Below are 27,797 nucleotides of genomic sequence, written 5' to 3'. Positions count from 1 at the left end.
AGTGATCCCATGCAGCATTTATTTTCCTCTGGCTTATTTCACTCAGCACAATGCCCTCAAAGCCTATCCATGTGGTTGCAAATGGCAGGGTGTCCTTCTTAGAAAGTGTATTCTGAAATTCTCTTTTCACCTACAGGGTCCTGGGGGTTCAGTTTTGTGTTATATTTTGGTAAATGGTTTGGTTAAATATCACCAGATATTTTTCTGGTGAGAGTCATTGGAATTGGAATGCTTAAAGTCCTAAAGCAGCCTCAGATTCAGACATAATAATCCAGGCTTCTGAGAGGCTCTCTGTGACCTGCACTGGTCAGTGTCCATCCAGAATGGTGGGTTTTTCCCTGGGAACCTGGTAAGAGGGTTCATTGGGAAACTGGACTTTGTCCAAGGAAGGCGACCATGGGAAAGAGCCATCTCACACCTGTCAGTCAGGAGACTCTAGCTGCTCATCTCTTCAAACAGGACCTCTGAATTAGGTAGGACATGGGCTAGTTAACCGTAAGTAACAAGTGCTCTGTGTTTGAGGTAGAGTGATTCAAAGGAGATTTGGGGAGGTACTTATAAAAGAGTGATAAGGATTTAAGGCATTCAAAAGGAAATGTTGCTTGTTTTTTAAGTTTATTTATTTATTCTGAGAGAGGGAGAGCACTCAAGAGAGAGAGTGAGTGGGGGAGGGGCAGAGAGAGAGGGAAAGAGTATCTCAAGCAGGCTCCGTGATCCCCTGAAACTGTGACCTGAGCTGAAATCAAGAATCGGATGCTTAACCAACTGAGCCACCCAGGTGCCCTGGAAATGTTTGTTAATGGAACAAAAGAACTGTGTACCCACCCACCCCTCCCACCCTCCCTGCTTCCCTTAAAACTAGTGCAGTGATGGCAGATGGAATGAGTAATGAGGTAAGGAGAAAAATGGAATTTACTTGAGTGGAGGTGAAGGTCAGTCCAGTCAAAGAGCACCTTGACCCAGACCACAAATGTGGAAGTGAGCAGAACATACAGGGGAGGCAACAGCATTCACTGAGATGGCCAAGGTCCCTCTGACCTCTAAAAGGGCTGGTTTGACTGAATATTAGTTAGTTCTTCCATTTACACACGAATAATTAAATGTATCTCTTGTCTGTTCTGGTCTATTGTCGAAAGAACAGAAAGACACTGTTTAACCTTCTCAAAGTATTTCACAGATGTGTCTGTTCCTCATATAGTAACGAAATAGGAGTGTCATTTAATATTTCTAGTGTGATCAGAATCATTAGCAAACAAATGAAATATACTAAATTTGCTCTTTCATAGAATACAAGAGTAGTCAAGATGAGATTGGGTCTTGTCCCAGTCTAGTAATATATTGACTCTAAAAAAATAATAAATACCATTTATTGAACACCTACTCTATTCCACATACCGCTCAGCACTCAATACGCAACTCATTTATGAAGATTTCAGAATGACCCTACAAAGTTCTTAGTATTATCTCCATTTCACAAATGAAAAAAATGGGATCTGGAAAGGTTAAGTAACTTGCTCAAAATCACACAGCTAATAAGTAATTGGGACTAATTGTATCTGAGTAATTGTATCCCCTGTCTACACAGCCCTGGCTTTATGTATATGAGCATGTATACGTGTGTGTGTGTGTGTGTGTGTGTGTGTGTGTGTGTGTGTGTGTACAAAGAGCATGTTCATGACACCATGTGGTTAAATATCACGCATGTGTACAGAGCAATCTTGAAATAAAAATTTTAATTTTCTTTCTGTATTTGTTACTCTCAGAAACAAACAAATCTATTCAGAGGAAAAGATCATTACAAAGAAGTAAACATGCCTATCCGATTTTCAGAGGAGCCAAACTCTAAGTTCTTTGGTGCTTAGGTTTATGGCCTGCAAAACAGCCTTATTTTTTCCCCTTTTGTTGTGGCTTTGTTTTTGAATGAGTTGTATAGCAATGACACATTTGATTGTTATTTCTTAGGCTTGTTTTGAAATGTGCATTGAAGCCTTGTGAACTTTGCAGTTCCTATGGTCACACATTTTTTCTTAATGACTGCTAAATGATGTGTTTTTTCCAAAACTCACATGGGAGTATGACCTTCTCCAGCCAGCAGGTCTTAATTTCCACAAAAAAATTCCTTTATCTTTACACTAATTCATATTCATTTTCCTAGTTTCCCTTTCAATTTAGCAAATCTTCGTGTGCTTAGCCCCTATGCTAAGGCATGGGAGGGATTCAGCAGGAGGACACGGGGGGGTCAGGTGATTTTTTTTCTACCATCGGTTCTTCCGAGGGGCCAGCCTTCATCATCTTAAGCCCACCCCCTTCCCCATGCCTACCCTCATTATCCTCTTATGACATCGTGATCCTTTCTTCTCACAGCTTACGACTGTTTCCTTTATCTGTTTATTGACGGTTGTGCCCACGGGATATAAGCTGGTAGAGAGCAGAGACCTGTCTTCCCCACTGTTGTGTTCCCAGCAACTTAGCACACTGCAGAGGCAGAGGAGCCTCTGAATAAACATTTGATGGCTGACTGAAAGAATGGATGGCTATCTCCAGATCCTAGCAGTGCCTACCACATGATAGTTGCCCCATGAATCTTTTTTCATAATGAATGAATGTGGCCTGAGGTGGTTAAGGAAAAAAGCAGGGTTTGATCTGATCCCATAGAGGCGCATTCCGTGTTTTGTCTGTCCAGAACAGACATTTCTGGGGGACTGCTGTTTACAACCCTGTGGGGCTGTTGATCGTGAAGTGCTTCAGAGGAAAAGCACATGGGCCCAAACTGAGTCCATCACTGTTGTCCATTCCTCTGCACACGCTGATCGTCCCTGGATAGGCACAAGGTCCCAGCCAGGTCAATCAGCGTCTTTTTACCCATATTTTTAAAACTCGAACTCCTCTTTCCACTGGTCAGAAAGCTGCAGGATTTGCACCCAAGGCAGCTATTCTCCCGCTGTGGAAGCTGGCTTGAGAGGATGATGCAAACAGGCAGGGATTCAAAGGCCGGAGAAGGCAAGAGAGCCCTGACGGCCAAGGTCCAGCTGACACATCCTTTCCAAGGCTTAACTGTTTAGCTTCAGATCTGTGAGCCGATCCAGTGTTCTCTCATAAATAATCCCCACTAAACAACAACACTCTTGAGCAGCTAGACGGAGTCTGAGAATCCCAAATACACATATTTGAGTAGGTAGACAGGAGTGGGGAGGGGCTTTGGACAAAAGTGCAGAGGTTAGCTTAAATATGATTTTTTTTTAAGGAAAGTTCGTAACTAAACACTTACATGATAGATATTTATGATCTTCAGCTAATACATACTGCTGCTCCCTCTAGTATGATCCTGTCTTATACAGTTAGCTTTAGCCATTAAAGTAGGAAGTGAAATGTGTCAACATGAGGAAATACTTTGGATACAAAGTTAAATGGAGAAAGATGCATATGAGTAAATATATAGCAAGAGTACAACCAGAAAACACACTGATGCAGTGAAATTACAACAAACGTTAGAGTCACGCTTTGGGGAGCCTGGGTGGCTCAGTCGGTTAAGCGGCCGACTTCAGCTCAGGTCACGATCTCGCGGTCGAGCCCCACGTCGGGCTCTGGGCTGATGGCTCAGAGCCTGGAGCCTGCTTCCAATTCTGTGTCTCCCTCTCTCTCTGCCCCTCCCCCGTTCATGTTCTGTCTCTCTCTGTCTCAAAAATAAATAAACGTTAAAAAAAAAAATTTTAGAGTCACACTTTGATTTGAAGTCAGACTCAGTTTCCTAGAAGCCAGATGTTGGGCACATTGCTTAACACTTTGAGACTTTGATTTTCTTATCTGTAAACCAGGGATAATATCCCTGAGTGTTGTTGCTAGATCAAATGAAAAAAGTATGTAAAACCCTTAACACAGTGTCTGGCATTAAATAAATGTTACTTTTTTTTTTTTATGTTAAAAATAACAAAACTCACTGCATTAAAAATTTTAACGCAGGAGAAGAAACACATCTAAATGTTACCAGGACTTGTGCTTAGATTCGTTGATTCATTCAACAAATATTTATGCTGACAGTGGACAGGGACGAGGAATACAAAAATGAGGAAAAGGGAAACTTGTCCTCATGGAACTCAAATTCCTCTGGAGGGATACAGACGATACACAAATAAGTAAATTAAATAGTAGATCTACACCTACTCCTACTAGTAGAAATGCTACACACTGAGTGCCCTGTGTTTGTGTGTCAAGGTGGAGGTACAACAATTTGCAACAATTTTAAACCCACTGTCCTGAAAAGCCTCACTGGGACTGTGATATTTAAGCAAAGACTTAAGGGTGAAGAAGGACAGTAGGACTATGGATGATTTTCCTTTTTTCCCTTATAATCTGTTTTTCTCATTTAAAAAAAAAAATGTTTATTTACTTTAGAGATAGACAGAGACAGAATGCAAGTGAGTTAGGGACAGAGAGAGAGGGAGACACAGAATTCGAAGCAGGATCCAGGCTCTGAGCTGTCAGCGCAGAGCCCGACACGGGGCTCGAACTCATGAGCTGTGAGATCATGACCTGAGCCGAAGTCAGAGGCTTAACAGACTGAGCCACCCAGGCGCCCCCTTTCTCATTAAAAAAAAATTTTTTTTTAATGTTTATTTTATTTATTTTTGAGAGACAGAGAGAGACAGAATGAGTGGGAGAGGGCAGAGAGAGAGAAAGAGAGGGAGAACCAGAATATGAAGCAGGCTCCAGGCTCTGAGCTGTCAGCACAGAGCCTGACGTGGGGCTCGAACCCACAAGCCACGAGATCATGACCTGAGCCGAAGTCAGACTCAACCGACTGAGCCACCCAGGCGTCCCTCTCATTTTTAAAATGAGTATTTGGAAACTGATTTTTAAATTAAAAAATTGTAAATGGAAACTAAAATTGGAATCTTGCTAAAAGCATTAATTATTATACCTAATATACCTATGGTATTTTAGCTTTAGAAAATGTGTTTTCTGGGGCACCTGGGTGGCTCAGCTGCTTAAGTGTCTGACTTCGGCTCAGGTCATGATCTCGCAGCTCGTGAGTTCGAGCCCTGCATCGGGCTCTGTGCTGACGGCTCAGAGCCTGGAGCCTGCTTCAGATTCTGTGTCTCCCTCTCTCTCTGCCCCTCCCCTACTCTCTCTCTCTCTCTCTCTCTCTCAAAAAGAAACATTAAAAAAAAAGAAAATGTATTTCCTTATCATTTATTCTCAAAATACCATAAGACTGCTAGAAGGCAAGTAATATTTTTTAGCCCTGTTTTACAAAAGAAAATGAACTTCTGTAAGATCATTTAATTAATACATGTTAGAATGAATTCATGAAATTCATACCGTCACGCTCCAGTCCCACATTCTCTGATAAATGTATATTTCTTACAGCCCATATACACAGGATCATCCATCTTCTCCTAAAATTGACCTATTCATCTATACCTTCAGAGGCACGGGTCAATAACTTCTATCAACCGCTATTTATTGTGATCACGGCATTGGGAACTGCAACAATATAATAGTCCCGTAACACATAAGGGAGTATATGCACAGTTTTGCGTGGGGTTGTATTACTGAATCAGCCATATAGCAATGACCTATGTGTGTTATTTAGTACGATACTTTGTAAAATGTTACCCTAATTTTTAAAATAGATTTAAAGTTTATTTATTTTTAGAGAGAATGTGAGTGGGAGGGGCAGAGAGAGAGGGAGAAACAGGGAATCCCAAGCAGGCTCTGCACTGACAGTGTGGAGCCCGAAGAGGGGCTTGAACTCACAAACCATGAGATCATGACCCAAGCTGAAACCAAGAGTTGGACACTTAACTGACTGAGCCACCTAGGCATCCTAATGTTACCTTTATTCTAAATGTTCTTTGCAAAATTGTTTTGCCTGGAATGAAAATTCTCAATGAAACACTGTTAACTTTGATCAAGGGTATGTTCTGGAATCATTTACATAAAGCCATTGTGCTCATTGACACTTTTCACAAGAACGAAAGTTGGAAAAGTTGCCTTCAGCTTGTTACGAATGAGGAGGTGAGTTGAATATTCCATTCTTCTAAGAGCCTGATCTCATCGGTAGGTTTCATCCTGACTTCCTTTTGCAAACTTTCTGCCCACTTCCATAACAGTTTTAGCTCAAACCCAGCATTTGTATTGCAACTCAGAATCAAAACATACAATTAAACTAAATACAGTAGTGACATTCTAACTAAAATGTATAGTTATAATAAAATATAGTTATTAAAATATTGGCTTAGAGTTTGATATAATGAGCTGTATAGTCTTTCAATAGAGCACACTTTTTTCTATTTGTTAGAATACAGAAAAATGTGTCTGAGTCTTAGAATCAGTAGTATTACAATACGGTAAGAATGGCTTTTTATACCTGTACTTCAAAAAAGAAGAGAAAAAGAGAGTGGAGAGGGCAAATTACTTAGCTGAGAATCAAATCATTTGCCTAAGAAGACTTAGTGATTTTCTTTTTTCCTTTTCTTTTTTTTAGTGATTTTCTTTTTTTTTAATTTTTAAGTTTATTTATTTTTGAAAGAGACAGAGACAACATGAGCAGGGGAGGGGCAGAGAGAGACAGAGAAAGAGAGAGAATCTCAAGCAGGCTCTGTGCTGTCAGCCCAGAGCCCGATATGGGGCTCGAACTCACAAAACTGTGAGCCCACAACCTGAGCCGAAACCAAGAGTCAGACGCTTAACCAACTGAGCCACCCAGGGGTCCCTGTGATTTTCTAATCCATGTAGGTAGACGTAAATATGACTGTAATTTAAATGAGATAAAATGTGTAAAAACGCTTAAAATAGTACAAAGTAGGTGTCCAATATCTGTTAGTGGCATCTTCATTTGAAGCTACATTTGCACGGGAGACAGAAGATTGTGAATAATGGCAGACATCATAACTGTCTTTTACAAAATCTCGTTTGTTACTATTTCCTCAATTTCCTTAGTTCAATCATTTAGGTGTTAAATTCAATGGAATAGTGTTTTTAATTAAGCACCCAATATATTCATAGCATTATATTTTTGAAGACTTGTATTAACATTCCTCTGAAATCTTTCTTTTCCTTCCAAACATCAGAGAAGAGTCAGGGTTGGGGTGGAGGCTTTTCCAAGTCAGACTCTATCGGTAAAGAGCATCACGTATTTAAATTTGTGTCATGGTCACAACTTGTACAAAAGGGTTCAAATATTTAAAGAGCAAACTAGCTAGTTGGAAGGGCAAAGAAAAAAATAGCTTTGATCCATAGTAGATTTTACCAGGAGCCGTTTGTGCATTCTGTTTTAGAGCCCAGACATTTATCTGCAGAGCAGAAAGCGTTTTGTGAACACTAGTGCAGAGAATTCCCCAGTGCAGATGATTAATGTAGCTCTCTCGTCCCCCGTTCATTCTACTTCGCAGAATGTCCCTGAGCTGTAATTCTTGATCCTGTGCTTGTTAGATTACATCGTGGGCAAAAATGGACTCTTCCCTCCTCTGGGAGGAGGATCCGAGAACAGAAAAGAATGCAACGCTATCCAAAGGGGCGGTTTCTTAACTTCCCTCTCGCCACAGCGCCTAGGTACTCAGCTGAAGAGGGGTGACGGGAACACTGGCAGAAAAATGCAACTTAGTATTTTTTCCTGACTTTCCTTGTGAGAATTGTGGAAAACAATCGCTGGTGGGAAGGAGAGTGAGGGTGTATAGGGCCGGAGAATGCATGGCAGGAAAGGTTATAAACTAAAAGGGGCTGCTATTTCTCGTACTCCCCAGCCCCTCAGAAAAAATGAAAAACTTCAAACTTGAGTCAAGGGGCTTTGAAACTGATCCTCTGTTGGTTCCGGGATGAGGACCTGGTCTGGTCTGATTCCCTAAGTGGAGCGGATCTACTGAAATTATTTCAAATACAGCAGCAATCCAGCATTACCCATGTCAGATGACTTTTTTTTTTTAACTTTATTTTTTGAGAGAGAGAGAGCAGGAAAGAGGGACAGAGAGAGAGAGAGAGAGAGAGAGAGAGAGAGAGGGAATCTTAAGCATCCACGCTTAGCACAGAGCCAGACACGGAGCGTGATCCATGAACCTGTGATCATGAAATGAGGCGAAACCAAGAGTCGGACGCTCAACCGACTGAGCCACCCAGGCGCCCCTTTTTACTTTTCTTTGAGTGGCAAAATATACGTACCATAACACTTACTGTTTTAGCCAGTTTAGGTGTACAGGTCAGGGGCATTAATTACATTAATTATATTTAGGAGCAGTTTCATCCATTCAACAAATCTTAACTTAATTGCACACGGTGGGGGCAGGCACCCCCATCAGTGAACAACAACAACAAGAAAAGATCCTTGGCTTCATGGGGATTTCTTCATTCTAGCACAGAGAGACAGAAAACATAATAAATAAAGAGACTGTGTGGCATGTTTAGACCATGATAAACGCTGTGGTTAGATTCAAGGTCACAGTGCTCTGAGCATCTGAAGGCTTTTGTGTCCTTCAAATAGCTCAGAGAACTTTGCTCATCTACCTCTTCCCCAAAAGCTCTGCCTCCCATGATTGCTAGTGATTTTGGAGAGTTCGTTGGTTACCTGATTGGGCAATTAATAAAGAATTTGAACTGATCATTTACTAAATATACACAAAACTCTGATGGCAGTCAGGGCTGTCAACAAAAAAGGGCAAAGGTTTCTGCTACCCATTAATAGTGTACTTTTCCCAACAAAACAGTCTTCGCTTTGAGAATCAGTGCCAAGGCGCAGAATTCAGACAGAAAGGCATACTTTCTTCCCTAGTAATGCGATGATTTTTTTTTTTTTAAAGAAGAAGTTATCTGGAAATATTTGCATTTTGAAAATTCTTCCTCCTAAAAATCCTGAAGTGGCCAAGGAGGGAGGGAGTGAGAAAGCGGTTTATCGTGCTCTGTGATGACAATGGAAATGGGATCCTGAAATGCTTGCTTTTGTCAAGTGCAAAGATGCCATCTGATCTTTCCTCTAAAATGTTTCTCTGTCTGCCCTTTGCTCACTTACACCTCCCCTCAATGAATGAATGAATGAATGAATAAACAAATAAAATAAAAATGACAATGTTAAGAAAGATGAAGAAAGGCTGAGGAACTGATGCAGATCAAAGGAGACTAAGGATTGGGGTTCCTGACCATCCCTGTTTGCAGGACTGAGTGGTTTCCTGGGATGGGGGAGTTTCAGCGCTAAGACCAGAAAGTCAGGCGAGCGGGAGTGAATGGTCACCCTCATGAGGAGACATAATAATTGAATGCAATACATGAAATGCATGATCCTGGACTGGATCCAGGGCTGGAGGGGGAAATGATATAAAAGACATTATTGGGACAATTCATAGAATTTGAACAGGGTCTTAAAAAAATGTAGTAAAATACACATAACATAAAATTTACCATTTTAACCATTTGTAGGCGGACAGTTTAATGACATTAAGTACATTCACATGGATAAAGAAATTGTGGTTTATATACACAATGGAGTACTACGTGGCAATGAGAAAGAATGAAATCTGGCCCTTTGTAGCAACGTGGATGGAACTGGAGAGTGTGATGCTAAGTGAAATAAGCCATAGAGAGAAAGACAGATACCATATGGTTTCACTCTTACATGGATCCTGAGAAACTTAACAAAAACCCATGGGGGAGGGGAAGGAAAAAAAATGTTAGAAAAGGAGGGAGCCAAAACATACGAGACCCTTAAAAACTGAGAACAAACTGAGGGTTGATGGGGGGTGGGAGGGAGGGGAGGGTAGGTGATGGGCATTGAGGAGGGCACCTTTTGGGATGAGCACTGGGTGTTGTATGGAAACCAATTTGACAATACATTTCATATATTAAAAAAATAAAAAAAAATGTTGAATCCTTTAACATCTAAAAAAAAAAAAAGAAAAAAAAAAGTACATTCACAATGCTGTGCAACCATCATCACTATCCATTTCCAGAGTGTTTTCATCTTTTCCAACAGAAATTCTGTCTCCATTAAACAATAGCTCATTTCCCCCTCCCCCCAGCCTCTGGTAACCACCATTCTACTTTCTCTGTGGTTCTGACTACTTTACCTAACTCGTATGCGTGGAATCACAGACTTATTTGTCCTTCTGTGACCAGCTTATTTTGTTTAACATGTCCTCAGGGTTCATCCGTGTTATAATATAAATCCGAATTTCATTCCTTCCTAAGGTCGAATAACATTCCATTGTATGTGTGTACCATATTTTGTTTGTCCATTCACCTATTCATGGACATTTGGGTTGTTTCTACCTCTTGACTGTTGCGAATACACTGCTAAGAACATTGGCATAGAGACATTTCATGGGCTTTGGATTGTATTAAAGTATTACATCAATGTAAAACTTCCTGAATTTGATACCTGTAATGTGATGATGTAGGGAAACATCCTTGTTCTAAGGCAATGCACACGGAAGTATTAAGAGGCAAAGGGATATGATATATGCATCCTATTCTCAATTGCTTCCCAAAAAACTAGAGACAAAGGAAATGTGGCAACATGTTTCAAATGGGTGATTCTGGGTAAAGACTATGGGAGTCCTCCCTGCCGCTCTTGCGACTTTTCCCCAACATAAGAGTTTTAAAAACCCATGGGAGAGTAAGGAAGAGAGAAAACCCATTTATGACAACGAGGCTTCGAGGAGAAAGAGGAATCATGAAAAGCTGGCCCTCGCAGAGCCTGAAATGCAAGCAGGGCAGCGGGAGCTGCCGCAGGATTCACCACACCTCAACCGGGTATCTCGTCCCTCTGAGCACAAGTTGGCCACTGCGACCTTTCCTACTGCTCTGCTGTTACAGGTTCCCAACTACTCTCTGCTTCTTCAACGGCTCCTGAGCCTACCAACTGATTTCTCCATCCTGTCCTGTCCTCCTGGTCTTCAGCTTGCTCAGAGCTTCTGTTCCCTCGTGGCCTCGACTTGCTCCTCTTCTCTGTGCGGTTTGGCTGCTGCCACTGCTACATCTTCCTCCGGTCCAGGCCGCTGTGCTCGGTGTCACGTGGTGCAGAGCTCGGCAATCTTTTCGAGAAAGAGCTTCAGCTGTGATGTGGAAGCTCGCTGCTTGGGTAGGCCTGTCCAGGCGCCCGGGTGGCTCAGTGGGTTAAACATCGGACTTTGGCCCCGGTCACGATCTTGCGGTTCGTGGGTGCGAGCCCCGCGTCACGCTCTGTGCTGACATTGCGGAGCCTGGAACCTGATTCAGATTGTGTGTCTCCTTCTCTCTCTGCCCCTCTCCCGCTTGTGCTCTATCTCTGTCTGTCTCTCTCAGAAATAAATATTAAAAGAAGTTTTTTTCTAATCTTAAAAAAAATAAATAAAAGACTGTGCCTGGAATACTCTGTGTGGTTTAGGGAGCTGGTACTGGGGGTACAGTGGGGGAGAAAAAGCAAACCATCCAATCTCACCCCAGGTATTATGATTCATGCTTGATTTGTCAAAAAATAGAAACTATGCATAGAAGTTTCAGAGACTTGGAGGGGACAAGATGTCATTGCAGTGCTGGAGAATATTGATTATCAGAAAATCTCCCTCCCTCCCTCTTTCTGTCCCTCCTTCTCTCTCTCTTTTCCACCAAAGTTCATTATGCAAAAGGCACTATAATGGATGTTATGGGGAATCTAAATTGCTTAACACGTGGTCCCTGCCACAAGAAGTGTACAGTTCAGAACAATGCAAAACTAAAGTTTGTGACCCATTAGGATGCATCTGATGTGCATTTTATTTATTTTATTTTATTTTATTTTATTTTATTTTATTTTATTTTTTAATGTTTTTATTTATCTTTGAGACAGAGAGAGACAAAGCAAGAGCAGGGGAGGGGCAGAGAGAGAGGGAGACACAGAATCCGAAACAGGCTCTAGGCTCTGAGCTGGCAGCACAGAGCCCGACGTGGGGCTCGAACTCACAGACCGTGAGATCATGACCCGAGCTGAAGTCGGACAATTAACTGACTGAGCCACCCAGGCGCCCCTGATGTGCATTTAAAAAAAAAGGAATAAAAAGGACAATTATTAGAGTTCATCACTCTTAGTAATGGTAAATATTGTCCAGTGAATTTTTATGTGTATGTACATGTGCACAGGACTATGAAAGGAAACGTATTTCTGCTGTGGATTATAGGAAAACCATCTGCAAGCCACCGATCCAGTTAAACTGAAACCTACAGCTTTGGTGATAACCCATGTGCTGATTCATATCTCTAACCTTGAACTTGTTCCTGAGCTCAGAACAGGGCTGTCCAACTGCCAGTTAGACATCTCAAACTCAACATATCCAAAATTGCCCATATCATCTGCCCCCCCCCCACCATCTTTCGCTACAGTGTCTATTGGTTAATGACATCTGACATCTATCTCTTAAGTCAAGTTTGAAGCCCAGAAGTTCTTTACAGTCTCTCCTTCTCCACCACTTCTTCACATTCAGTTGACCAGTCAGTCTCCTCCTGTCCACCCTCACCAGAGCTCCTTGGTTAGACCCTAAGTAATTTCTTACCTGACTTCTTTCCATACCTTCCTAACTAGTCTCCCTGTCTCCAGTCTTGTTTTCTGATTCTTCCGCAAGTCTGTGTATCAGACTGCTGCCTAAATTATCTTCCCCAAATGCCAATATGATATTTTCGTCCCTGGTTGAAAACACATCGATGGTTCCCCAGTGCTTTCAAATTAATGCCCAGCCATCAGAGCTAGAGTCTTTCACTCCTGACTTTTACTCTTGCCTCAAATTGCTTTGTTTCTTCACGTGTGTCTACATCCCACCCCTCTTTCTGGACACAGCTCTGGTGGTACCTGGTCTCATGACCCTCTCTGACTGCCCTTCAAGTCTTCCCTATCATTCCTGGGCATGCCAACATCCCGGCACTGATCAAGCCACCTGGTCATTGCTGCTTGGCTGTCTTGATTATGAGCTAGATGACAGCAAGGACGGTCTCATTCATCTCTATGAAACCATCGACTAGCCCATAGCCTGATACGCTCAGCACTGACCACACATTTGTTGAAAGAATGGATGAGGATGAAGTCTCTTACTCGTCTGTCCTTGGACTGTAATGATAGATCAGTGATAACGTTAAAAAATTCTTGCAGATACTGAAGTTTTCAAAAGTCATTAGAAATAGAGGGTAACCCATTGGCCAGATGTGCTTTGTCTAATTCTGATTCGTTCATTCCCTTTTCTGTCGCCCCTTCTCTGTCTGGTTCCTACAACATTAGAAGAAGAGAACATTGCCATCTGCTCATGGGAACATCCAGAAATTCTCCCACCAACAGATCCCTGTTTTTTAACAAAAAGGAAAAGAAAAGACTAGAAAAGGCAGGAAGGCAATGTGGATCATGTTTATTTTATTTCAAACCCTTTTTGTTCTTCTTACTGTCCATGTGTATTGCTATTTAGGCCTTAGAGAGATAGCCCAGATCTGTTGCTGCTTACTCTGGATGTGAACTTGCTTGGAAGCAGGGGGCCTGGCTCAGAGTGACTTTTGAGGGAACTTCCAGTCCAGACTCTACAATACAAGGACATAAAGTCACTGTATACATTGTCCCCCATAGAACTATCTTGATTTTCTTCCTATTCTGGCCACTGAGGACAGAGTAGCAAAGAAGATGTGGCCCCTGTCTGGAGGAGGAAAGGAATTTTTTTTCTTTGTTCCTGTGTATGTTCATGTTTTGCTTGACATAAGTGAGAGCTAGCCATTTCTAAATCATTTGGCAATTTTGTTTCAAAGGCTTACACCTCTTTGTGACTAGGTAGAGCTATTCTTTTTTTTTTAATTTTTTAAATGTTTTATTTATTTTTTGGGAACGCAAGCTGGTGCAGACACTCTGGAAAAGGTTCCTCAAAAAACGAAAAATAGAACTACCCTACGACCCAGCAATTGCACTACTAGGCATTTATCCAAGGGATACAGGTGTGCTGTTTCGAAGGGACACATGCACCCCCATGTTTATAGCAGCACTATCAACAATAGCCAAAGTATGGAAAGAGCCCAAATTTCCATCAATAGATGAACGGAGAAAGATGTGATATATATATATATATATATATATGTATATATATATATATATATATATACACACACACACACACACACACACACACACACACACACACACAATGGAGCATTACTTGGCAATCAAAAAGAATGAAATCTTGCCATTTGCAACTACGTGGATAGAACTAGAGGGTATTATGCAAAGTGAAATTAGTCAGAGAAGGACAAAAATCATATGACTTCACTCCTATGAGGACTTTAAGAGACAAAACAGATGAACATAAGGGAAGGGAAACAAAAGTAATATAAAAACAGGGAGGGGGACAAAACAGAAGAGACTCATAAATATGGAGAACAAACTGAGGGTTACTGGAGGGGTTGTGGGAAGGGGGATGGGCCTAATGGGTAAGGAGCACTAATGAATCTATTCCTGAAATCACTGTTGCACTATATGCTAACTAATTTGGATGTAAATTTTAAAAAATAAAAAATAAAACAAGTTAAAAAAATAACTGTTTTATTTATTTTTGAGAGAGAGACAGAGACAGAGAGTGTGAGTGGGGTAGGGGCAGAGAGAGAGGGAGACACAGAATCCGAAGTAGGCTCCAGGCTCTGAGCTGTCAACACAGAGCCCGTCATTGGGCTCGAGCTCACGACCTGCGAGATCATGACCTGAGCCGAAGTTGGATGCTTAAGTGATTGAGCCCCCCAAGCGCCCTCTAGGTAGAGCTATTCTTTTTTTTTTTTTTTAAACGTTTATTTATTTTTGAGACAGAGAGAGACACAGCATGAGCAGGGGAGGGGCAGAGAGAGAGGGAGACACAGAATCAGAAGCAGGCTCCAGGCTCCAAGCCATCAGCCCAGAGCCCGACGCGGGGCTCGAACTCACGGATCGCGAGATCGTGACCTGAGCCGAAGTCGGACGCCTAACCGACTGAGCCACCCAGGCGCCCCTAGGTAGAGCTATTCTTAATGCAAAAGTTTGGAGCTCAGTAATGGGAGCTCCAAGTCAATATATTGCTTACCTGAAATAAGCACACTATGAAGGGGAATTTTCTCTGAGGTTCAACTCTTTAAATAGGTAACCCGGGATGATAGTCCCACCTTCACATGTGAGGATTCACCGAGCTCTGATAGGTGAGGCACACACCAGAGAGGAGGTGTGTATGGAGGTTACCCAGTGATGTAACACTCGCTGGATGTAATTCACCCTCATAGTGCCTCAGAAACCACAGGGGACACTGAGGCTGAACCAGAAAGAGGTGGCACAGGCTCATTGTCCCTCCCATCCATGGTGATGCTGTGGTGTATGACACAGTAGAGGCACAGTGGAGGGATTTTTTTTTTTAAGTTTATTTATTTTTGAGACAGAGAGAGAAAGAGCATGAATGGGGGAGGGGCAGAGAGAGGGAGACACAGAATCTGAAACAGGCTCCAGGCTCTGAGCCATCAGCCCAGAGCCCGACGCGGGGCTTGAACTCACGGACCGCAAGATTGTGACCTGAGCTGAAGTTGGACGCCCAACCGACTGAGCCACCCAGGCGCCCCGAGGGATTTTTTTTTTCAAGTGCAGTAAATGCCCCAGTTATAGGCTTGCAGATAAAGTGAGTGCTGAAGCATCCTTCAAAGTGTTGCTTTGGAGCTACAGAATGTGCCTTTCTCATCTTTAGGGGAGGTGGAAGGTGGGGAACTGTAACAGGTGTTACCATCTAATTAGTCGCCTGATCCTATTAGAAAAATGACTGGGTCCTTTGGGTTTTGCTGTACTTATCTAGGTCGTTTCCAACTTTTTGTCACAGGAAATCAACTCTCCACCGCTGTTACAAGAAGCAACATCTGGAATAAATATGATTTCTCAAAAGGTCAGCGTGTGCATCTTTAGGGCCAGGCTGCAAAGCATTAATTTAAATCACAACAGACACTGTTCTTAAGGCAGTTACAGTGAAAGTGGGAAGGGATTCACTGGAAATTCTGCTGTGGTCATTTTTTCAGTTATTAAAAACCTGACATTTTCCCAACAGTATCTCCAATGTGTTTTCAGAAACCCTCTCATCCCCCTGCCTTCACACAAGATCCAATACTTCCTGGATTTTATAGCAATAATAAATGACTCCCTGACCACTGAGTATGTGAGGTCTTCCTGGTGGGACAGATTCTCAGATTCTGCCATGACCTCTTAGTTTCTGGGACACATCCCAAGGGCAAAGGGTCTTCTTCCTGGGATTTTTACATAGGCTATGGGGGAAAGCTCGTTGTAGAAGCCTTTATTTTTTCCCAAGGCTTTGTCTGAGTGTCTTACTGGTGACAAACCTCTCCTTTATTCCCCTTCTCAAGCACTACATGAGGCCACATTCATCACTGACAACTTGCCAGCCCCTTGGAAGAAGTCATGTCACCACCAAATAACCTCTCTATGCAACACATCCAACATTTGCCCTGGTCTCACCCTCTCCTACCCATGCAGCCTCAGCCTCCATTTGCATCTGTCATTTGCTCTCTGCCTCTCTTAGGTCAGTTTCTCTGTATTTTCCCATGAGTACTGTGGCCAAGTCTGGACTTCGTTTGGGCTAATTCCCCGCCTGCTGACCCCTTTCTTCTTTTTTCACCTATATAAATTCTTCTAGCCATTCAAAACCCAAACAGAATCTGTTTTTCCAGTGTTCTAATACTCATTATGCTTCTGGTTCCCAAAACCCTGTTATTGCTAGCCATTGATATTCATTCATCATTCATTCACTTATTTTTGCAATAAATATATACTAAGAACCCACTATTGAATTATCACCATTCTAGAACTCAGGGCACCACAGTGAATAAGACAAGTCTTTGCTGTCTTGGAGTTTTTTATTCTAGTGTGGGAGACAGACAGTAAGCAAATAAATAAATAAGTAACATAGCTTCAGACTGGGACAGGTGCTGTGAGGGAGAGAGAAAAGGCTGGGTAAGGGCTGGAGCATGGCTATGTGAGTGGAGGCTGTTTTCCTTACTGTAATCAGGGAAGACCTCTTTGAAGAGGAGACGTTTGCTATTTGAGCAGAAACTTGAATTATGAGGAGAAATCAGCCATGAGCCAAACCAAGAGCAGAGTGCTCCTGGTACAGAGAAAAGGAAGTGAGATTTTGGAGCCAGGAATGTTCTAGAACAATAGGAAGGCTCATGTGAAGCAGAGTGCAGAAGGAAATAAGGATTGAGAGAAGGCAGAGTGAGAAACTGTAGGGTTTTGAGGGCGAGAACAATCAAGGGTGACCTCTTAGTGCTAAGTCTGATACTTGGGAAAGCTTGGGGGAGGAAGTGAATACAGATTTGTGTGGGTAGGGGAGCTGACGGGTTTGGAAATGAGAGTTCATTTTTAGACATGTGAAGTTTAAGATCATTTTAGGCATACACGTGTAGACGTTGAGTAGGTAGTTGGGTATATAAAAGTCTGAAACCCAACAAGAGGTCAGGCTAGAGCTACAAAAAGCCAAGGGCCTAGGCAAGATCACCTGAGAAGAGAGGGTAGATTAGAAAAGGCCAGAGCCCTGGGCCCCACCACCAATTGGAGGTCAGGAAGAAGGTTCCAGAAAGGAGACTGAACTCGTGGCCACTGAGATTCTCCATGTATCCAAACACATCCGTGGTACTCTGTGTTATGCTAATAGTGTCCCGTGTGCCGGACTCGTTGTGATCATCAAGATTGCAACTTCTTGTGACTGCTCGTGTCTCTCCACGAGAGTGAGGGTAAAGGTCCACAGTGTTTTGCTCATGCCTTCAGTCTTGGCACAGCCCTTGTTTACCACGTATTTTTCTTACTGTTCCAAACTTACAGAGCAGAGTGAATACTGCCAGGCCAGGGGGGAAAATGTAGCTGCTTCCTTTCTCAAGGACTGAATCTGTGAGTTAGTTGAGAATTCTCAGACTTATTTTACTGGCAGTGAACTGATGCACAGACAGGCTAACTAATTTATGCACAGCCCAAACTGAGTCAGTAGCTAGCCTCAGTCCACACTGCAGCGTTCAGGAAAGCGTGGGTTGAGGAACGGCAGGATGGCAGCCGCCTGGTGTTTTAAAATATTGCTAACATCTACAGGTTGTCTACTAAGTGCTTTACCCATAGCAACTCTTAATCCTCTCGGCAACTCCATGCGATAGGCAATATTGTTCCCATTTTACAGATGGGGAAACTGAGGAATGAGAGAGTTTCATAGGTAAATAAAATTGCAGATTAGTCTGGATCCTGAATCCATGCTCTTTTTTTTTTTAAAGGTATTTTAATTTTTTAAAAGAGTTCATTCATTTTTGAGAGAGAGAGAGAGCGAGAGCACATGAGCAGGGGAGGGGCAGAGAGAGGGAGACACAGAATATGAAGCAGGCTCGAACTCATGAAGTGTGAGATCATGACCTGGGCCGAAGCTGGACACTTAACCAACTGAGCCACCCAGGCACCCCTTGAACCCATGCTCTTAACAACTGTGCTACACAACGTGGTGAAGCACAATCTCTGTGACTGTGACCCAAGAACAGTCTGTATTTAGGAAGGTCTCTGGGACATTTTAATACAGATGAAATCTTGAAACCTAAGTTTCATGAGATCTCAAGTTTGTTCTTTGAGTTCACGGATATCTTAATATTTGCTCTACGGGGGGCGCCTGAGTGGCTCACTCAGTTGAATGACCTTTTTTTTTTTTTTAAGTTGATTTATTTATTTTGAGAGAGACAGAGGCAGTGCAAGTGAGGAGGGTCAGAGAGAGAGGGAGAGAGAGAATCTCCACACTGCCAGCGCAGAGCCCAACATGGGGCTCAAACTCACGAAACTGAGAAATCATGACCTGAGCCGAAACCAAGAGTTGAACACTTAGCCGACTGAGCCACCCGGGTGCCCCTGAGTGTCTGACTCTTGCCCTCGGCTCAGATCATGATCTCAGGGTTTGTGAGTGTGAGCCCTGCGTCAGGCTCTGTGCTGAGCCTGCTTGGGATTCTGTCTCTCCCTCTCTCTGCCCTTCCCTTGCTTGCTATCTCTGTCAAAATAAATAAATAACCTTAAAAAAATATATTTACTCTACTGAATCATTTAATTTTAATATCTCCAAGAATCCATGTTTAATTTGAGTCTCATAAACTGTTCGGAGTAGTATTTTGTTAAATATAGCTAACAGCTTCCTGCATAGTTTACCATTTCCAGAGAGGTAAAGCACATAATTGTACATTGAATCAGCTTTCATTGTCTAACGTGTTGACAATAATTATTTAACAATTTAAAGTCTCAGGCCACAGAAACTGACACAGGCTACTCTCAACAAGAAAAATGTCTTTCAGCCACTCACGAAACAGTGAAACTGGTGAAGCCAGACCACTTTCTTGCACCACACACAAAATAAACTCAAAATGGATTAAAGACGTGCATGTGAGACCTGAAATCATAAAACTCCTTAAAGAAAGCATAGGCAGGAAACCCTTGGACATCACCTTTGGCAACGTATTTATGGATATGTTTCCTCAGGCAAGGGAGACAAAGGCAAAAGCAAGCTATTAGGACTACACCAAAATAAAAAATGCTTTTGCACAGCTAGGGAAACCATCAACAAAATGACAGGCAATCTACTGAATGGGAGAAGATATTTGCAAATGATTATTCAATAAGGGGTTAATATCCAAAATTCATAAAGAACTTACACAACACCAAAAAAACAAACAAACAAACAAAAAAAAACAATTAAAGAATGGACAGAGGACCGGAATGGACATTTTTCCAAGAAGACATCCAGATGGCCAACAGATACATGAGAAGATGCTCAACATCACTCATCATCAGGGAAATGCAAATCAAAATCACAATGAGAGATCATGTCACATTAGTCAGAATGCCTAGTAGCAAAAGGACAAGAAATAACAAGTGTTAGCAAAGATGTGGAAAAAAAGAGAACGCTGGTGCACTGTTCATGGGAATGTAAATGGGTGCAACCACTGTGGAAAACGGTGTGGAGGTTCCTGAAAAAATTAAAAACAGAAACACCATACAATCCAGTAATTTTCCTACTGGGCATTTACACAAAGAAAACAAAAACAGTAATTTGAAAAGATATGTGCACCCTTACATTTGCTGCAACATTATTTACAGTAGCCAAGCTATGGAAGCAGCCGAAGCCCATCGATAGATGAATGGATAAAGATGTGTCATGTTTGTAGAATGGAATATTACTCTGCCATAAAAAAGAATGAGATCTTGCCATTTGGGACAACATGGATGGAGCTAGAGGGTATTACGCTGAGTGAAGCAAGTCAGAGAAAGACAAATACTGTATGTGTAGAAATACTTATGTGTGGAATCTAACAAAACTAAACAAATGAACAAAAACAAAAACCAGACTCTTAAATACAGGGAACGAACTGGTAGTTGCTAGAGAGGAGGTGGGCAGGAGGAAGGGCAGAATAGATAGAGGGGAATAAGAGATAGAGACAAACTTCCAGTTATAAAATAAGTCATGATGATGAAAAGTACAACATAGTCAGCAATCCTGGGAATATAATCAATAATATTGTAATAACTTTGAAAGATGAAAATGTGTTGTACGGTGAAAGATAGGGACTATGCTTATAATGGTGAGCATTGAGTAATACACAGAACTGTCGACTCAAGAAGTAATGTAATGTAAGTAATGTAACATTCTGTTAACTGTACTTCAATTAAAAGATAGAATGAAATGTCTTTTCCCCCTTTATTTGTAATTTGACACATTTGTCTGCTCAGACCCATACACAACAACGAATGAATCAGCCCCACGGGCAGGACAACAGCACGAATGACTCCTCCGTGCTAGCTGAGAGGTGGTGGTTATGCCACACTTCCCAGCTCTGAACTTCCCCGCGGAGTAAAGACAAAGGCTTTTGAGGTATGGGATGGCCCGGAGCCCTCAGAGAAGTCAATCCATGCAGTGTTCTCTGACAACCATCTTGATGGTCTCAAGAGCTTATGGGGTAGAAGGGAAATAGAGTCTAGAGTTATTTTAAAAAAAGGAAATGAATCCAGTTCTCAGGTGAAAAGAAAAAACGTGTTAAATACACAAGGCCTTTAGATGCCTGCTGATAACATTCAGCAAACACATTTCTGTTGACAAGGAATTATGTTTTACTGCCACAGATCTCCACCCAGATTGACCCCGGAGTTTGCAACATTTGAACAGTGAGACTGGTTTCACCTGTTTGCAACTGTTAAACTATTAGTCATCAGCTGAGAAGCTGCTTAAGCCAATTTCTCCAACAGTTTATCCTATGTGTATTTTTTTTTATCCCACAGTAGAAATCAACAAGGCTACACACCTGTTACATATTGTCAAAGGGGGAAAAATACAACAACGTGGAATCGAAATGAGGCCATTATACCTGGGAGAACTGAAATCTGAGTGCTTTATCTAAAAGGGAAGAAAGAAAAATAAAATGGGAAAGAGGATGGGGAAGAGGGAGGTTACTGGTGGAAGATGGGCATTGGGATGAACGTCTAAGGTTTATGTCTCAGGTGTAGGGTTGTCAGACTTAGGAGGAAAAAAAGAGAAAAGGGAGAAAGAAAAATACAACATGCTAAAATAAATTTCAATTTCAAATAAACAATTAACAACATTTTAGTATAAGACTACCCTATGTGATATCTGAGACGGACCTATACTAAAAAATAGAATCTGAAATTCGAATTTAGCTGAGTGCCCCGTATTTTATCTGGCAATCCTACTTGAGTAGCGTCTTTTCATCTGAATTTTGAGAAAGATCCTTTTAGAAAACAGATGTCTTCAGGAAACTGGGTCATGGATTGAACAGCATAAATACTTGCTAATTATGCTGTGCAGTGTGGTGGGATTATATATTCATTTAATGTAAGTAAACTAGCAATTGTAATGACCGAAACTTAGTTATTTTGATTTGAAAAACCATCCATGTTACTTACCTATCTGGCATGAGTAGGAAAAAACTAAAACACTAAAAAAAAAACCAACAACAACAACAAGAAAAAACAAACTAAGAATTATGCAAGAAAACATCCCATCCATTCATTCATTTACACAATCTGCTTCTTTCTCGTCCGTATAGAGGCTTGTTGGTAGACATGTTTTATTCAATGTTATTTTAGTGATCAAAATAATAACCGTATATGAACTCCCTGACCTAGTTTCTTCAATAATCCTGCATGGTAATAATTTAAATGTAAAGAGATAGTAGACCCAGCCAAAGACAGAACAAAACCCAAAAGAAAGGGCTGACTTGCCCCCACCTTGCTACCACTACTCACCACCGTCTGTCCAATCCCAATTTGCCCAGGATGGCAATAAACTAGCACAGTAAACAAATGCAGAGTTTGAAACAGTATAGACTTAGAGTCGGGTGCTAAGGATAGGCCGTGGGAAAAGAAGGAAGGCCTAAGCACGAAGAACAAATAAAGCGTGAGTTGAAGAAGTCCAAATGTGGCGGGCTCTGAGGCGGAGAGACCGTAAGGCAAGGTAGGGGGACAGCCAGGGAAGGGGGTCTGCCCCCGCTTGGTGAGAAAAGGGGAGGATGGCAGAGAGATGAGAAGAGAGCAAGTGTGACAATGAGAGTTTGTAGACCCGGATTTGAAGGGCTATCCAATAAAAGGGAATTTATTTTGCCTAGCTCCGGAGAATGAAACTCAGGCCAATAGATACATGTAGCCGGAAAACAGATTGTTACGCCAGTAGGTAAGAGCTTTCTGAGCGATAGAGCTCATCGCTGGTAGAACGGGCATTGTTGGAAATGGGAAGCAGAGGCCGGCTGAGGGGTGGTCAGAGTGGGTGCGGAGTGGACTAGATGCTCCCCAACGCCCCTTGGCACTTGCGGGGTATGTTTTAACCCGGCAGGGTCTTGTGCCTTTCATTAATTGCCATGTCCTCAGCACCTAGGACAGTGCCTGACACACAGTAGGGTCGCGGTGGATCTGCAGGGTGAGAGGAGAGTGCTTTGCGGAGGAGGTGGTGCCATTTTGAGCCTTGGTCTTGATGTGAAAAGGAAAGGGCAATTTGCTTAAATCAAATCAACACACTGTGAACATCGACATTAGGAAAGGAACAGGCTATCAGGCTGTATTTTGCAAGAGCTGCAAACACATAATCCATGTTTCCCCAGCCTATACCAGCCTGGAGAGGAAAAAGAGAATAAGATAATAGTCAAAAGCAACATATCTCGTGCTCACTTCGGCAGCACATATAGTAAAATTGGAACGATACAGAGATTAGCATGGCCCCTGCGCAAGGATGACACGCAAATTCGTGAAGCGTTCCATATTTTTTCTGTATCACAGAACAAATCATACATTTAATCCAAATAATAAATGGCTGTTTCTAAAGTTGCCCCGTATATATAAAGTAAAAAACAAACAAACAAACAAACAAAAAAAACATATCTCGGGGCACCTGGGTGGCTCAGTCGGTTGGGAGTCCGACTTCGGCTCAGGTCATGATCTCGCGGTCTGTGAGTTCGAGCCCCACATCGGGCTCTGTGCTGACCGCTCAGAGCCTGGAGCCTGTTTCGGATTCTGTGTCTCCCTCTCTCTCTGCCCCTCCCCTGCTCATGCTCCGTCTCTCTCTGTCTCAAAAATACATAAACATTTAAAAAAGCAACATATCTCTGGTTCTCCCACTCTCTCCTGCCCACAATATTTTCAGCCCCTTCAAGTTTCTCCCCAGTTGGTTCCTGGAGCCCCCAGGGAACGGCCCTCGTGCCTTCCGAACTCAGGGCTATAGGAAAGTATTTGATTTCACTACTTTTCTGTCCCCTGGCTTGCCGTTTTCTCTGCTGCTTTGTCATACTGTGGTGACGTCTCTGCATTTCTACCCGCTCCAAGGACGCCACAGCTTTCACACACCCCACCAAGGGCTAACAATGCTGTCCCGGCACTTGGCAAATATACCCTGCCCACCACCACCAGTGGAACTGCTCCCGGAGTACACATGCCGAGAGGATGAATGAAAATCCTGAGGGAGGGGACACGGAGTCAGCTGGCAGCAGCAAGAGCAGCAAGAGAAGGAGACGCCAACCACGGAGTCACTGAGCAACCGCCACAGAGAAGCTCCACAGGGTCTGTCTCCAGGCACAACTGTGCCTCGCGCCTCAGGGAAGAACATGGACTCTGAGCCAGGGAGGCTGAAAGCGCTCCTTTACTGCTCTGTACCTCTGTTTCCCACATGTAAGGCAGGGACAAGGACAGCACTTTTTTTTTTTTAATATTTATTTTTCAGAGAGAGAGAGAGAGAGAGAGAGAGAGAGAGAGCATGAGCAGGGGAGGGGCAGAGAGAGATTGGGACAGAGGATCTGAAGTGGGTTCTGTGCCGACAGCAGAGATCCCCATGTGGGGCTCGAACTCACAAACCTCGAGATCATGACCTGAGCCGAAGTCAGATGCTCAACGGACTGAGCCACCCTGGTGCCCCTAGGATGGTGCTTCTTATAAACTATTGGGAAGACTAAATAAGTGGGGACAGGCAGCGCTCAGCGCTGTCTGGCCCATGTCAGCTGTCAGCATGTGAGAGCCATTATGTCCAGAACTGTCGCTGTGTTCTGAAGTTCCCCTCGGCGGCACTGTCCCTGTTTTCCTCATGCAGCACTGTACGTAGCCTTACAATGAACTCTAACTCTTGACATAAACTGAGCAGGTTTCTGAGGATTTGAATGCATAGTCAGGATATAATAATTCAGAATTTTCACCACTGTCATGTGAAAAGCAATAGAGAACCAGATCAACAGATAGCAGGTACCCGCAGTTGTCAAAGCCCACCCGCACACAGCTAGCTTTGTCTTGGGGAACCGAGGCAAAAATTCACTAAGTGATGATGAAATACTGGAATATCCGTTCCTGGCTTCAGCAGAAGAGAAGACACAAGTCCTGAATTCACAGATTGTGGGAACAAACTGCGTTCGCGTCTTGCTGTTAGAGGTTATTCAGCCATTGGAAACATTTGTTTTTAACTTTATAAGAAATGTGAACACTTAAATTTTTCTTTACCCTGAGTGGATTCCACATCTTAGCTGACGCTAGCCTTTTGTTACCTAAATGGTCCTCAAAGAGTGGCCTTCAATTTCAAATGTCTCGGGAAGAAATAACTGGTCACAATTATATTTTGGAAGGGTTTTGGAAGTATCTACAGTGCATCGAGGGAGAAATACGTGCTGGCTGATGGAATTTTAAACCTAGCATTCGAGAGGAAGATGAGGGCTATAGATGTATAGACTTGGAAGTCATTAGCTCTACAGATAATGACAAAAACTTGACAGTAATTAAAGCAAGGGGAAAGGGAGACTATTTAAAGTGGAAAGATGGGGTGCCTGGGTCCTAGTCGATTGGGTGTCCGACTTCGGTCCAGGTCACGATTATGGTTCGTGAGTTCAAGCCCAATGTTGGGCTCTGTGCTGACAGCTCAGAGCCTGCCGCCTGCTTGGGATTCTGTGTCTCCCCCTCTCTCTCCCACTCCCCAACTCATGCTCTGTCTCTCTCAAAAATAAATAAACATTAACAAAATGAAAAAAAAAAGTGGAAAGAGAAAAGGACAAAAGTTACTACTCAGGGCCTTTTAAAGAAAACCCATCCATGGTCATCAGATTCACGTGTGGAGCCTGTTGTTCCCGGTCCTACCCTGGATGCACTCAGCCTAAACGGTTGAGGCAGGGGTGACCCCAAGAATCTGAATTTTAAAAAAGCACCCCAGGGGCTCCTGGTGGCTCAGTTGGTTGAGCGTCCAACTTTGGCTCAGGTCATGATCTCGCGGTTTGTGAGTTTGAGCCCCGCATCGGGCTCTGTGCTGACAGCTTGGAGCCTGGAGCCTGCTTCGGGTTCTTTCTCCTTCTCTCTCTGCCCCTCCCCACTTGTGCTCTGTCTCTCTGTCTCTCAAAAATAAATAAATGTAAAAAAAATTTTTTTTAAATAAAAGTAAAAAAATTTTAAAAAAGCACCCCAGGGGCGCCTGGGTGGCTCAGTCGGTTAAGTGTCCGACTTCGGCTCAGGTCATGATCTCACGGTTTGTGAGTTTGAGCCCCGCATCGGGCTCTGTGCTGACAGCTCGGAGCCTGGAGCCTGCTTCGGATTCTGTGTCTCCCTCTCTCTCTGACCCTCCCCCATTCATGCTCTGTCTCTCTCTCAAAAATAAATAAACATAAAAAAAAATTTTAAAAAGCACCCCAGGTGATCCCGAGGCAAATAAAAGTCTTTAAAATTGAGATATAATTGACAGATAACACTATACTAGCATCAGGTATAAAGCAAAATGATCTGATATTTGTATATATTGGAAAATGATCACCATAGTAAATCTAGTTAGCATCCATCACCCCACATAGTTACAACTTTCAAATATACTATATAGTGTTATTAACTATCATCACATTACATCCCCATGACTTATTTATCTTCTACCTGGAAGCTTGTGCCTTTGGACCATCTTCACCCATTTCACCTCTGCCTTTGGCAACCACCAGTTCGTTCTCTGTGTCTAGGGGCTCGGTTTTTTGTTTCTGGTTTTGCTTTAGATTCCGCATACAAGTGAGATCATACTGTATTTGTCTTTGTCTGTCTGACTTACTTCACTTAGCAAATGCCCTCAAGGTCCATCCAGTGCTTTCAAGGTCCATCCCATGCAAACACAAGTTTGAGCTTCACAGAACCCAGAGTGGGGTAGATGTGCAACAGGCAAAGAAAAAGAGACCAAGAAAAGGAGGCATAACACATTGTCTCCTGGCTGGTGGCTATGAAGAGGTCTATGCCATAGTAGATTCTTCCGGGGATTTCTTGGTGGTGGCTTTTCCCTTAACTTGGGTACTATATAGGCTTTTCCCTAACTTGGTTACTATGGAGCTAGGGAATTCGAGGCTGTGGCAGATTCAGACACTTTGCAGTCAAAGAACATGGTTCATTTAACACAGCAGTGGTAAATTGTCACCTAACATGCCCTGTGCCCAGCCTGGCCTTTGTACTTCTAGTCCCGGAGCAACTTCTGTGTCCTCTGCCTACATCCGTGGCCGCATCTGTACAGGCTGGAACCCAAGTGCTGTGGGAGACTGGGGTACCACAAGCCACAGGCCTCTGATCCCCATGTTGCCTTTCCAGAGACTGGTGAAGGGGGTCACCCTGGACACCAGAGCCGACTAGAAGTTCCAGAGCACAGCATTAGGGGTGTCCCACGGGGGGTGGTGAGGAATACCCGGAGAGTGTATCTGAAGACGGCAACCTGTGTGCCACCCAAAAGGATCATTCTGGTGCCCAAAGAGCCGCAGCTGGCCCTTTGCACACCCAGAGGTAAGGAGTCGAGTCAAACCAGTTCTAATGGTGTCACTTAGAACACTTCTGGTGGTGCTTTGCAGTCAACCCTGTAAGATATTTTGATGTTTACCGTGACTATTTTATAAGGAACTATTGCTCTAATCCACAGCATTTTTACTTAAGTAGCCAATCTTTCGCTCAGGATGAATCTCAAGGAGTGACAGAACCTGATGCTGCCTAGGAGTGACCAGTGGCCAACATGCAGGAACAGGTGAGATGTCTGGTCACGGTGCATTGTTTCTGCAGGGAACTCACTGTGGAGCAGCTATGAAGGTCCTGGAATCGCTATAAATGCATAGGGGTCATTTTGGAATAAAAACGTTTATAACTGGATCCCAGCATTGAACAATTGGGGCTGTTAAATCCAACCATACATCACTGAGATAGAATGTGTTTTTCCCCTTCACCTCCCTGAGGGAGCACGTGTAAATCTTAACTGAAGTATAACTGACACTTTCCCTTAGGAAGGAGGGGGAAGTCGGCCTAGGCAGCTTTAATATAACATTTATAAAAGCTATTGTAT

At 42.9% G+C, this 27,797-nt stretch overlaps 1 long non-coding RNA gene and 1 other non-coding gene across 2 annotated transcripts; both read left to right on the top strand.

Moving 5' to 3' along the window:
- Positions 1-324: 324 nt before the first annotated feature.
- LOC132686953 (uncharacterized) lies at positions 325-27,570 on the top strand. Its single transcript, XR_009613909.1, has 3 exons — positions 325-473; positions 15,786-15,848; positions 27,417-27,570. It is a non-coding gene; the product is annotated as an uncharacterized LOC132686953 (long non-coding RNA).
- On the top strand, positions 23,151-23,254 carry LOC132687004 (U6 spliceosomal RNA). Its single transcript, XR_009613947.2, has one exon. It is a non-coding gene; the product is annotated as a U6 spliceosomal RNA (small nuclear RNA).
- Positions 27,571-27,797: the final 227 nt, after the last annotated feature.

Source organism: Panthera onca, chromosome F1, assembly GCF_046562875.1.
Source record: "Panthera onca isolate mPanOnc1 chromosome F1, mPanOnc1 haplotype 2, whole genome shotgun sequence".
NCBI classification, from domain to species: Eukaryota; Metazoa; Chordata; class Mammalia; order Carnivora; family Felidae; genus Panthera; species Panthera onca.
The sequence above is the reverse complement of the archived record's forward strand: the minus strand, read 5'-3'. Positions and strand labels throughout refer to the sequence as shown.